Below are 13,880 nucleotides of genomic sequence, written 5' to 3'. Positions count from 1 at the left end.
TGATCTTCCCAAAGGAGTGAGAAGCATGGGAATTCCACATGGAGAAAAAAATTAAATTCTTCTTTCCTCCCACCCTAAGGGCAGTTCCAATTCTTGCCTCTCAGGCCTCAGCATCACTGCTATTTACTTTGCTGGTATTTTTCATATATTCTCAAATATTCTCAATTGTCTCCCTTATCTCCATGGTTTCTACAATTCCACAACTCTGGTTTTATATTGCTTGCACTTGAGAGCAGCTCTGCAAATATCTAAAAAAAGCAAGCAACCCATCTGCCCATGACAGACAAGACTCCAGACACCAAGACAGACAAGTCAGCTCTAGGCAGGAGGAATGAACCACCCAGTATGGCACAGTGGCCAGAACTGCCACTAAAATCCTCAAGCTTTTATCTCCACATCATCATTCACGTCCTTCCTCCCTCCTGTTTCTTTACAAGCATCCATGAACTTACCAACTCAAGGGGAAAAACCCAAAAGCCAACAAATGGGACAGGAGCAGCCTCATGCTGCTCCAAGTGGGAGAGCTGGCAGGGCATGAAAACAAGAAGGAAGCTTGGTGCCCTGCATGTGTTTCTGAAATGTTCAGAGAGAGTATCTGGAACAACAGCAGCTTTAAGGGATAAACTGGAACGTTAGAAACAGAAAGGCAGGGAGGAAAAACTACTTCCTGCTGTTCAGGCAGCTTATCCACAACAGAAGATACACAGCCACCAAATAGTTTTTTCAATCAGAGTAAAAAAACAGCCTCATTTTACTGAGGGGGAATACAATCCCATTTTTGTTCTGATAGTTTCATTTATCCTGGCCTTGGAGGCTTGTGGCCATTGAAACATCACTCTTGGCCCACCATGGACAGAACAGCTCAGTCCGGAGTCCAGCACTCAAGCTGTGCCTGGAAGGTGGAATCTGGCCTTGGAGCTCACTCCTGTGCTCACTGTTCAAGCCTCATTGGTTTGTGTTTATGGGAACTGACGCTGTTCCAAGTACCCACTCCATGATGAGCCATTTAAACACCACATGCAGGGAGCTGAATTTGTCTTAATCCTGCTTTATTCTCCCACACAGGGGAGTTTGCATCACGTTAGACCTGACTGTAAACGCTGCAGCAATTCCCATGAACCAGAGCAATCACAAAGCACTGGAGGAACAGACCACTTGTGCTGTGCTCTGCTGGCTCACAGCTACACACCCTCCTGAGGCTCCAGGAACACGCTCGTGCTGTGCTGTTCAGAGGATGTCTGGGGTGGTTTTGGTTGGGTGGTTTTGTTTTTGGTTTTGTTTCCTATTCAGATTTTTATAATTTGAAAGCTCCAATACCTTAAAGAAAGGAATTGAATCATTTCCAACAGCCAGAATGAAAACTGAAAGTTGAAGCCTCATTGTCTCCCCTCCCCAAACCAAACTGCCTGTTTTCCAGCAAGTCTCAGATGCTTCCTTATGGCAAGTTCATGTTAATTCTACCCTGTGCTAGAAAGACTCTGACACTGCTCCCAGCTTTTGTCTGATGAGCTATGATTCATGGGCGTCCAGTATTTTGCATTGGTGGGTAACACACACTCTTATTTAAAATGAGGTTAATCTTTTTAATTAGCGTGGCTTTCAAAACTAAGTAGGTTAACCTGAATTCTTGTGTCTATATATAAGAGCCAAAATGTCAAGCTTTACATGGGTTATCTGATTTTTATGTCTAAATTAAGTTGTCAAATAGGCAAGGTGGACAGCTGCACCTCAAAGCAAGGGATTCAGACCCAGTTTGTGCCAAGCAGTCCCATCAATATGGTCACAGAAGGAAAAATATTTTAATTTTCAGTCAATCTGCCTTAGCACCAAACTCATTAGGCAACAAGCAGGCAGAATGCCTTGCCTCACACAGACCTCCCAGAGCTGGTGCAGCTGGATGAGAAGCAGTGCCCAAATTATACACATTTCTTTAGTTAGTCACCACAGGACAGTTATTCCACTGGATCCAAATACACCCCCAGGTGTAAATGGGCAACAGCTCATCTCTCACTGCCCCAACTCTGCTAATCCTTGAGGCAGCACACAGAGATCAGCTGGGCACCTCGTGGAGTGTAGCACAGCCACTTCTGTCTCATCAAGGTTTATCACTGGGACACATGAGACACTAAAATTACAGCTGGCTCCCTTCAGAGCATGAAGTCATTCACCTCAGGTTGATTTCTTCTTTGTTCAAATTCATCCATGGCAGAATATACAGAATTGTACTACCCTGAAGTGAAGAACAGCACTGAGTTTTGTTGTTTGAAGCAGTAAATTCCCCTGTGTAGAGGTGACAGCAGCTCCACTGGATCAAGTGTCCAAAGCTGTGGGACCTTTAGTGCCATGAATTTCTGCACTTAGAGAGCAACCAGCTGAGACATCAGCGCTTGTTTCCATAAAAACACAGGGAAGCCAACAGCAGAAGACATCCAGCCTTCACCAGGAGCCATCTGTTCCCCAGCTCCCAAAGCCCACAGTAACAAAGGCAGCTAATAATGGAGAAGTTCACTACATTTTTTCCCCCAATGCTACATTAAAAACCTTGACTTTAAACAGTCCAGTCTTCACAGAGCTGCAATATTTGCGTGCTTACCGTGGCTCCCAAATACAACATTGGTGATGTCAGACACAGCCACGCACTTGCCCAGGCAAGACTCCAGTTTATGTCTCTATAGAGCCAGAAATTAATAGCTTAACACTTGTTTTCCCATGATTCAGAAGTTTTCAGGAATTGTTACAATGTACTAGGAGGAGCAATGAAAGTAAAATAATGGATTAAGAAAACTCTTAGTACAGCAAGACTTGAAAACACACTTATCACAGCTGTAATTACAAGCCTGAATGGCCACAGCTGATCCCTAACCTCAAACACTTCTGCACTCCCATTCAGCGAGTTTGCATTAGGGAAAAAATCTTTACTGGGGCCTTATTAAACAAACATTTCCTTGTTCTCATTTTAAAGGTCCTACTCGTTTAACCTGTCTTATACAGAAAGAGTCAAACCATGACATTACAAAATTAGAGCTTAACTACCTCCAAGTCCTCAGGTTGTTCAGATTTTCAGAGGTCTTTTTGCTGAATTGTTTCAGGGACAGAAATATTTACCTCCTATTTGACACTGGCAACTCCCCACTCACTCCCTCCAGGAACTGCTGAGATTACTTTATCCAGAAATCCAGACTAGAAATTTTCCTCTGTAATGTCCTGATCAAACTGGGGATTTTGCAGTGTATTTATTTGGTTTATGAAACTGTCAAAGAGGTCAAGGTGGTTACTGTGGGGAAAAAAGCTTACATTTGGCAGGCACTCAAGCAGTGCTTTCAAAAACCAGGAGTATTCCCTATGCCTTAGGAATTTTCCCCTAGGATTGAGTGTGACACAGCCTGGCTGCAAATTCTTTAGGGCGGGTGTTTATTTTTTAATTGGACTAACAATGATGCCAGCTGAGGTAGCCAAGTATGAAATTAATATGGATTTAAAAGATCAGACTTGGCCAGTTTGGGGATGTTTTATTTCAGTCCCTCTCTTTGATATCAATCATGGAGGGAGAAGAAAAAAGGCATTAAAATATTGTTCTGATTGTGTATGCACAGTGGATGGGACAAACTGAGTTTCAAACTGCAGAAACAATACATCAGGCTCAAACAATAGAATTTTGCTGGCAAACACAAGAAAGCTCTGGAAGAGGTTGCCTGGGGGGGGTCTCTACCCATAGCCACTACATGCCATGGTGTTGGGCCAATGATTTTGGAATTCTTGGCCAAATTTTGGAATTCTTGGCCAAAAACCGTGCAGGCCAGCATGGTTCAAACCTCTGTTCTGTGTCAGGGGTGGGAACACAGAAATCATCCCAGGTTTAGCAGTTTCATTGCTGGCATAAAAACCTCCTGAGGACCCCAGTTCTGTTCACTGTGCAGCTGATTTTATTCAAAAAACCTGAAAAATTAGAATTCTTTTCCCTTGGCTTAAACTAACACGACAAAAATAATTTGAGCTGCTCAGAAAATGTTGTGTGTTTAGCTGCTTGATCCATAAGTGGAAAAAAGCTAATTACACTACCCATTTAGGCATTTAATGTCCCAGGGCCAAGTCACTCTGTGGCCACAGAAAACATTAATAAACATGGCTTATCTCACTTTATGAAAGTTGTGATTACCATTTTTCAATAACTGCAGCTATCAGCAGCATTTCACCTCTCCTACCTTATGAAACTGAACCCAAACAGCAAAACCTATTTGAATTCAGCTCAAATGCGAATTTATTGGGAACATGTTCTCTGTTTGCTCCCGTGTAAAATGTCAAAATTCAGGGCTGGATTTCTCAAAGTGCAGCACATCAGGGCTCAGCTGGGAACAAACAGGAGCAGCCAAGCACATGAGATCAAATAAGCCTCTAGTTTGATGCCTAAATGGGAAATAAATATTCAAGGGTAAAAAAAAAGAGAACACAAAATAAGCCTGCCTGCTCATTTTCACAATTGTTAACATGTTAAATCTATCTGTAGAAATGGGCCACTTTGCATTTCAGCTACAGAACACACAAGAAATATTTAGGAAATTTCCTCAATGGAAAAAGAATCATCTTAGTACTATATAGTTATAGTCCAAATCCCATTAACATCAATGGAAAGACTTTATAATGTTTTGCATATATGACATTATTACATAATATATGCTTAAGTCATATATGGGTTATTGATATCCCACTTTTGAAATGTCACCAAGCTGCTGGCTCCCATTCAACACCAACCAACTGCCTCTTCCTTGTTCTGAAGGCAGACAAAATAATTGTAAATGGGTAGCAAACCCTCATTTTTCAATTATGAGTGAAAGTGAAGAGATTCCCAGAAAGAAAACAAAATGAGTAACCTTTCATGCCACAGAGACATAATGGTTACACTATAATGTAGCATATAGGTGAGCTTTAGGAATTATGTGATACATTATCTTCAAAGGCATATATTCCAACTACATATATGTATTTGTATTCCAAAAAATTTACACATCACCAGCCTTTTATATGCTTATTTTGATAAAACATGCTGGGAAATACAGGAAGGTCTAAATACCAACTTACCTTGCAATCCCTGTTTGCAATACCAAATTATGACAGGAATTTTAAAAGCATTTTTACCACATTAAAGCCACTGCTAAGACCACCATGGCAGCTCCTTTTCCCAGAAACTGCCAAAATTTAGAGTGGCTCGTCCAATGTATGCACACAAGATTAGCTCAAGGTTAAGTCTTATGATTTTAAAAATTTTTCAGATCAAAAATCTTCAGATTTTTATCAAACTCAAGAAGGAGATCCCATTCCCACAAGAACCTTAATCTCAGGTGAATCCATTTCAGAATCCACACTACTCAGGCCTAGAAATATTCCAAAGCAAATGAAAAACAAAAAAAAAGGGAACTAACAAGAAAAAAATAAGCAATTTCCCTAAGCATTTCCATAGCTTGCATAAAGACATCAATTACCATAGCTTGTCTTCTAAATTAATGATTCACAGTGATGGATTATTCATGCAAGTCGGCCAGCTGAACATTAGACTTTGACTCTGGGGAGAAAGTATAGCATGTCTTAATTAACTAGATTTTGTATATGCCAAAAGATACCCAGGAAAACTTTATTTCTCTAGTCAAGCAGGTAAAATGTGAGCAAACAGAACTGATGGTAATCAAAATATGCAAAAATCTTCCGGAGTCTCAGAATCCACATTTAAAGTGAACTAGCAAGAGCACATTGCCTCAAGTGAGCTCTGTAAAATAGATCCAAATTGCCATTTTGTTGAATGAACTGACTTTAGATCTGCTCCATTTAAGCGTGAAAAAGATGGAAATTTCACATTAATATGCTGCTTCCTGTCTCAGCACAACCTTGCAAGGCTTCAGTGATGGCACAATTTCTTGTTTCTAAAGGATATCAAGTATTTTCTTGACTGAAACGCGACCTAACACTGAAATTTTCCATGAGTGAATGATAGATTATTATTCCAAATATTTTCCAAATGAATGCTGTGTTCTAATGGCCTCCTTGAAAATACATAACATTTATGTGTTGTGCAAGTCCATTGATGCTGTTTGTTACTTTGATCAGGATGGTGCAAAATACCCTTACAATTCCAACAATATCTGGGATTTGTACTTATTGGCTTTCAAAGTGTTCTTCAATCACGGTATTGAAAGATTTACAAAATAAAAATGGGAATGCCATGATAAATGTTGCAATTTATCCTTCAAGTAAGTAATAGGAACGATCCAGTGTCTCTGAAAATCCATACCAGGCTGCTCTGAGCCAGCAAAGATCACCAAGCCTGATGAATGAGATGCCCAGCTAGTTGCTTACATGGCTTCTATAGACTGAGGTTGTTAAAAGTATTAATCACAGTCAAACACACCTTTATCTTTAACAAATTAACCCCAGATGCTTCACAGCCATTATGAGTAGAGTCTGTTTTCATTTTATACTGGAGAAACATAGGTTAAGTAAAGATGAAGTGACTTGTCCACTACCAAAAGATGTAAAAACAAGGAATTTTTTCCCCTTCTTCCCTTAAAACTGCCAATCCATCGGTGTTACCTTCTCTGAGCTCCTGGGATAATCCTAGAACCTTTGAAAGCAAAAAATTAATTTTGTCCTTGCTTTCTCAGTGCTTCAGCAATATTCCCAGGGATTCTTCCAAAGCCCTGTACTTCCTAAGGGATTAAGTAATATCCAGGATAGGATAGTTACATGGATAAGGATTAGGAAAGGATGGTGCAAATCAATTTAATTGGTGTCTACCAATGCTGAGATGACAAACAGTGGGAACACATTTCCATACCTCTATCTCCATAGGGCTTTCAATAAAGGTAACAAAGATCTTTGTGAGACTCAGCTCCTTGGAACAATTCCTAGATGCAGATTTGAATTTCTGCTGCTTTTCTCCCCTTCCAAATACGAGATGTCCTCGTGCTCTTCTTGGGAAATATGCTTCCATCACTTCAAGAACTTGTTTGCATTGTGACTGAGTGAAAGCTTGTCCCCTTGCAGCTAAAGGGTATTTTGCTGTCACTTCATATATGGGTACCTGCTATCTGTTATGTCAAATGCACAAGTGCACTGTGTTTTAATATTGCATGCACATTTTCCTCCCTCACATTTCTTCTATATGATAAACTACTAATGGCATTTTTTGCTTCATGCATATCAGCCCCTCAAAATAGATCTACTTACAGCCAATTTGATTCTTACTCACTGTCATGGGTATCTTATCTGCCCTGCTGCTCCATATCCCCTGTAATTAAATATTTCTGCTTGCTTTTTTGCTGATATTTGTTTTCCTTGGTATCCTCCCCTATATCTAATTTCCTGCTTTCTTTAGTATTTTAACAGAGGCATGGTAGGAAAAACAGATGGGAACTGTCAGCTAGAGATGATGCCAAGTAGCTTCTGAGCAAGTGGAGGCTCCAAGAGCTTCAAAATCCCCGTGGGGTTTGGTGACACTAGGACATCCCCTGTACCTCAGACGTGGGGAGGACAAATCCAAGGCACTGTCCTGCAGCCAACTCAGAGCAAGCAGAGCTGGTGCCTGCAGTGGCCACACAGGTGGCAGTGAACTGGGGAGCTGCAGCCAGGTGGGCACAGCACAGGGCTGCAGGAAGAACAGCCATGAATTACAGCCACAAAGCAGCACAAACACAGCTCTGAGTCCTTGTGGTGGTGGCAGAAGTCAGGAGCCCTGGGGGATAAAAGCAGCAGGGATTTGTGAGCACACCCTGCAGGAGCACAGAGCACTGTGGGCACAGCAGAGCTTGGAAGGGCAGAGCCCTGGGGACAGCCTGGCCATGGAGGGAGGAGGATAAAGCAGGCCAGCAGCTCAGATACAGAGAATGACCCAGGGACAGAGCCCTGGGGACAGCCTGGCCATGGAGGGAGGAGGATAAAGCAGGCCAGCAGCTCAGATACAGAGAATGACCCAGGGGACAGAGCCCTGGGGACAGCCTGGCCATGGAGGGAGGAGGATAAAGCAGGCCAGCAGCTCAGATACAGAGAATGACCCGGGCAAAGGCAGAGGAGCCCTCCCAGGCTTTCACTATCACCAGTTGGGGACAACACATAATCCCAATCTGTCATGCTTAAATCAGCATTGCTGCAGGATGGAAATGAGATCACAGCAACCACAGACCGGAGCAGTGCTGAATTAAAGGGTTCAGCTCTGAAGCTCCCAGGTTTCATTTCCAGCTGCTGCATGGCTGCTCTTCCTAACCCTTGGCTCTCTTCTCTCCAGATTCTCAGACCCTGCTGTCCTCTTCTTCCCAGCTCCTCAGCCTGCAGATCCCACCAACAGCTCCCTTGGACACACACAACCAGCAGAGCAGATGTGCTGATGGATCCTGTGACAGGACTAATCACAACTAGAGTCCCTTGGCATAGAAAAAAGAAGCTGCTCCATACCACATACAGTCATGAAACAAGATCTTGTTTGTCACTCTAGACCAAGTGTAGCAGGCACATTAAGCATTAATCTAAAACTCTTCTGTCATCTTCAACTCAAACTCAAGCTTTGTCAAGTGCTAGCTGAACCCTTATTTTAGAAGTGTGGAGTCAGCTTTGGTGTTTTAATTTTTTTTTAAATCAAAATCCCACCCTCTGCCTGTAATGTTACTGTGAATAAACAATGTTACTTTAGGTTTTTATTTACCATATGCAATTGCACATGTTTTAAAGATAAAATAGAATTACTACAGTGTCTTAAAAGTCCATATCCACTTTAATAAGAGACTAGTTTATTCCTCTTTGGTACTTGTAAGAGTCATTAGACATCTTTCAACTCCCACTAATTACTTTGTTTTTGGCAGACATTAGTGTTTCCTCCTCCTGCTTTTTTGAATAAATCTGAAATTAACAAGTCAATAAACTGACATATTTACAGTAAAAATAACTCAGCTCCCCTGTCTTCTTCCTCCCACTTCTCATCTCTCTTAGCAGATGAAAAGGTCATCATTCACCTACAGGCTTTACACACACTGGTGGGGACTTGGGCACTTTCCCTTTGCATCAACCTCATCTCAAGTTGAGGACCCGATATTACAGAAGCTGTTCTTGTCATCTTAGGTTTTGATTAATTACTTTAAATAGTTTAGAAACTGGAGCAATGCTTCTTTTGAGAAAAAGATATCTGAGAGAGAAAACATGAGTTGCTTCAGTGAACTCCAATTGCTGTGTGAAGTACACAGTCATTAAATGCTCCAGGAGCTGCTTTAATTTAAACGTGGAAAGAAAAAAGCATTGGAAAAGGGCAGTTTTGGTGTACCAATTAAAAAATGATGCCTTAAATCTTTAGACCTTTCTTTCTAACTTACATAACTGAGATGTATGGGGAAAAGTAGGGCAGCAAACATCACCTCAGACACGGAGACAGTCCCCAAACCCTGGCACTTTGCTGCTGTGCCAGGGAAGGAGGCAATCTCCAGTGGCTGAGTGATGCTGAGGAGTTCCGACAGGCTGTCTTTGGCAAAGTACCCACGCTCTCAACACTACCTTGACATGCCAAGGGCACTTAAAAAAATCACAGTGAAAAGTAGATGTCCAAGTCCTCCAGCTCACTCCAAACTTCCACAGGAGAATCAAGGCTGGAATGGAACTGCTGCTCAAACAGTACCAGATGCAGAATGCAACTGGTGAGCAGTGCTTGGGCGTTTTGTCTTACTGCAAAGGGAATTGTCTGAGCAGAATTCTCAGAACTGCAAAAGCAAAACAAAGCCTTTAGTGTGCAGAAAGGTTAAAAGCCTTTCTGTGGTGCAGAAAGGTTAAAAAGGAAATGGGAGTTCTCTTTTCTGAGATGAGGAAATCCCCCCAAACCTACTGCACACACAGAAACACGAATGACGAAATTAGAGGAAAGGAAAAGCACAGGAACTGCAGCTCTTCCACAGTCTGGGGAGATCACTGCTGGCTAACAAGTGCTTGCCTTGTACATCTGACACCCCCCTGCACATATGGCACAGCTTCACTTTTGATTGGGACAGAATGGATCTTTCTAGAAGCAGCAGATTGTCCATTAGGCCATCAAGCCATCACGGGGCTGGAACTCTCAGACTCACACGGCAGAGCAGGAACAGAGAGCATTATTAAGCAATTATTTCTTTAGTTGTAATGATGAAAGACTTCAGGGCTAAAGTACACAAAGTTCATAAATTACTGCAAAGACAGCCAGCCTATAAATTGGAATCTAGTTGGTTAAAACTAAATACAACCATATTGTTTTAACTTTCTTCTTCTAGACAGTAAATTACTTGTCATTATTGATTCTTCCTGAAAGAAGAGGCTCAAGGTCTGCAGAAATATTTCTCAGGAATTATCATAATATTTAAACACTGAACTAAACCAAAAATGCTTTACAACACACGAGGTCAAATCTCATTAACCCAAAAGCCATACACACATTTAACTCATTAGCTTGTATGAATAAGAAATTTCCTCTTTTCCCATCTCACAGCTACAGCTGCTCTGCAATGACTCCAAAAGCCCAAAAAGGACGTGGATAACTCACACAGCTTTTATCCCATTAGCCACGGTCTGCAGTTCTCATAATCATTAGCTTTGAAGTGTATTAAACAAACCAGAACACGACCTTAGAGCTGATATTTTAATCACACCACATAAGAACAATTCTTTATCACAGATACTTCATTAAGGCCACCAAACGAGATGCTATTGAGAACTACCCAAGCCACAAGCAGACAAGGAACTATTCCCCCATTACTTTAGAGCTACAGACCTTCTCCAATACGACCTTCCTAGTGACTGCACTGAGGTATTTAAACCTGAAATAAACACATTCTCAATGGGATCAATACATCTGTACATCCCTGTCATTTGCACTGCTTCAAATGCCAAGTACAGAGGGAAAATTAGCACCAAAAACTTCCCTGTTATTACTGAACTATGGGATTAATTTTTTTGTCTTGAAGTGGCTACAGCTTTATGTCCTGGGCTATCTCACAAAGAAATTGACAGAAAATGTGTCCTCCTGTCAATTCAATAATTCAAGACTCCAAGTATTTCCCTGCAGGAATACATGGTATCTTATTTCCCCCACCTCTGTGTTCTGCTAATGTTTAATCATCCAGTGCACAAGACCACGCTAGGAAGACGAATTAAACCCAAAATTTTTTAAGGGATTCCCAAATTAAACAACTCTTTTTTCATACATACAAAGTATGTATATATTCATAAAGACACATTTATCACTAATTACAGCTGACTATACAGACATCTTTCCCTACCATCTGCCCATTATATTGTATCAGAGACATGCAAGCCATATAAAATAGAGAAAACCAAACATTAACTTTGGAAACCATGCTTACACACCAGTTTGTAACGTTATTTTGAACACACAGCTTAATTCAGATAAGGACAGCCTGAAGACTCAGTATAGGACAGATGTACCCTATATTAATTCAGCCTGTGCTTTACACAGACAGAATAATGTATTGCCCACACAGAACACAAATTGCTAGAAATTATTTTAAAAGGTATTCAGGCATGCCAACAATGTGTCTTCACTGATGATGAGCAGCCCAAAAAACAAATTTGAAATTTTGAGAAGTAAAACATTAGTTGCTCTCTAAAGAGCTGGGAGTAGTCAAATCTTGCTGTGAAGAATTCTACCAGCACTAACCCATTTTCATGGCTACGTGCTGTGATACACAAGGTTATAAACTGAACTAAGCTACACATAAATACAACATTTACATCAACAGAGTAAATTTCAAAAGAGTTGTTACAACAATAGTGTTCCTAGAACTGTTCACCCCTGAATATGAAAGGAGATGACTGACACGTTCATTAATAACTTTCATCTACATGCAAGCAAATCCCTGACAACGGCAGATGAAGAGACAAACTCAGAGCAAATTTAAAAATCCCAGCTCAAATTGGACTAGAGGATGTGAAAATACAGGACAGGCAGTCTCATGAGGTCAAATTTTGGAACTCATGACTGCCTTTAACAGGAAAGTTTACACTGCCACAAGCCTTCACATTGCATTACTTCTTAGGCTGCCCTGTGTAATTCTGTAGACAACCCACACCTTAAAAAAACCACCATCACCCTTTTCTGCTCCCTCCCTTCCCTTGGCAATTATTCCTCATCACACTCAACCAAGCCAGACTAATTCTAAAAAAACACAATGGATGTAAAATAGCAAAGTGTGAATCTGGTCCAAGCCTCATGGTCCAACCCCGAGAACTCCAACCAAGACCTGACAGAATACAGAAAAGTATCACAAAATTGATGGAAGAGGTAACTATCTTAAGTTTTAGCAGCTCTATGACTGCAGCTTTGTAGCTTTATTTAAAACACACTAATTTCACTGAAAGGATAAATAACCATTAAGCAGACATTTGGCTCAATCTATGCTACAACATTTCACTAAACACCTCTCCCCTACACCGAAGGGCGTAATTTTCCGTTAGACCAAATCACCAGATCACATCAAAAGTGAGGGGAAAATTGAAGAAGCTGAGCTCAAAGGTGATGAACAATACAAAACTCAAATGCATGATGCAGGTTTTAAGCAGCCCTTTAATACCAGGAAGTGTAGAGTATTTGTTATGTGAGAGATCTGATTAAAACAAAACAAGGTGGTGTGGGAAGGAGAAAATTCACACGTGTAACAATCTAGGAACCTTTTTTCCTATTTTTGCCCCACCCAGAGCCCTTGCCCACCCCGAAGGAGGAGATGAGGATGGGTGACACGCACAGACACCTGCACATTGTCCCTCTGCTCCCGAAGGCACCCAACTCTTCCCACCCTGCCAGCAGCACTGCAAGAATTTACAGCCACTGCCTGACAAGTTTAATCCTTCATTCCCATGTTCACATTAGGAAATTCAGTGCCTTAACGTAAGGTAGAAGCGATGAGCATTTTTAAAAAGTGAGCGTTAACAGCGACACATCAGAAATTCAAATTCGGACCTAGAACTGAGTTGATGCTTTAATATAAATATTAAATTTTAATCGCTGAGCTCTTTCTACAACGTAATTCGAAACTCCAAACCTCAAAGCTTACTAGGAGCAGAACCACCCCTACCAATAATGCCCAAGTTTAGTTCTTTTAATGGCCAACACTCGGGGCGCACAGACGGTCTGCGGCGCGCCGAGCGAGCCGCCGGGACGGGGCTGCCACAGGCGGGCGAAGCCCCTCACGGGCGGGCTCTGGAAGCCCAGAAGGGCTGGGAAGGGTCCGGACGGCCGCAGAGACCCGCGGGACACCGCAGGCAGGTTCTGGGGCACGGCACCGCGACCCTTCCTTCACCCGAGCACAAATTCCGTCGGGGCGCGGGGTGAGCTCCGCGGGGCCGGACAGAGAGCGCGTCCCTCCCTGGCCGCCCGCAGCAGCCGAGCGGGCACCGGAGGGACTCCTGGGCTTGCCTGCCTCTCCCCGCCGGTTATCCCACGCCGGAGGAGCAGCTCCAATCCCGAACGCTTTCTCTCCCGCTGCAGCGGGCGCAGCCCGTCCCTGCCTCCCGCCCTCCCTCCGGCGCCGAGGGAACGCCGGCGACCCCCGCACGGGCAGCGGCTCCTCCGCACCGCCGCTACTCCGCCACGGTGCTCCGCTCGGTGTAAGAAACGAGCCGGAGCTGGCCGGTTTATCTGGTCACATAGCCCCGCGAAGGGACGGGCGCACTCACCAGCACTCCCGCCGCCGCCGCCGCCCCGCCCGCTGCCCGGCGGTGCTGCCGCCGCTCCGCGCTCCGCCGCGGCTCTGCCGTGCAGGGCTGTGCTCGGCTCCTCTGAGCCCCGCTCCGCCCGGGCACTGTCCCCGCCCCGGTCCGCCCCGCCGAGCGCTCCCGCCCTCGCTCCGCTCGGCATTGTGGGGCTTGTGGTC

General features: G+C 43.1%; 1 protein-coding gene across 1 annotated transcript in view; it reads right to left on the bottom strand.

The window, feature by feature from the left end:
- SERPINI1 (serpin family I member 1) overlaps window positions 1-13,821 on the bottom strand; it is a 44,785-nt gene extending 30,964 nt beyond the window's left edge. Inside the window, exon 1 of the mRNA XM_009089002.4 lies at window positions 13,684-13,821. The gene's annotated coding sequence lies outside the window, so the exon portion shown is untranslated. The remainder of the gene's footprint in view (window positions 1-13,683) is intronic.
- Between the last annotated feature and the right edge of the window lie 59 nt (window positions 13,822-13,880).

Source organism: Serinus canaria, chromosome 9 (assembly GCF_022539315.1).
Source record: "Serinus canaria isolate serCan28SL12 chromosome 9, serCan2020, whole genome shotgun sequence".
Taxonomy (NCBI): Eukaryota; Metazoa; Chordata; class Aves; order Passeriformes; family Fringillidae; genus Serinus; species Serinus canaria.
Note: the sequence above shows the minus strand (reverse complement) of the source record. Positions and strands in the feature narration are given on the sequence as shown.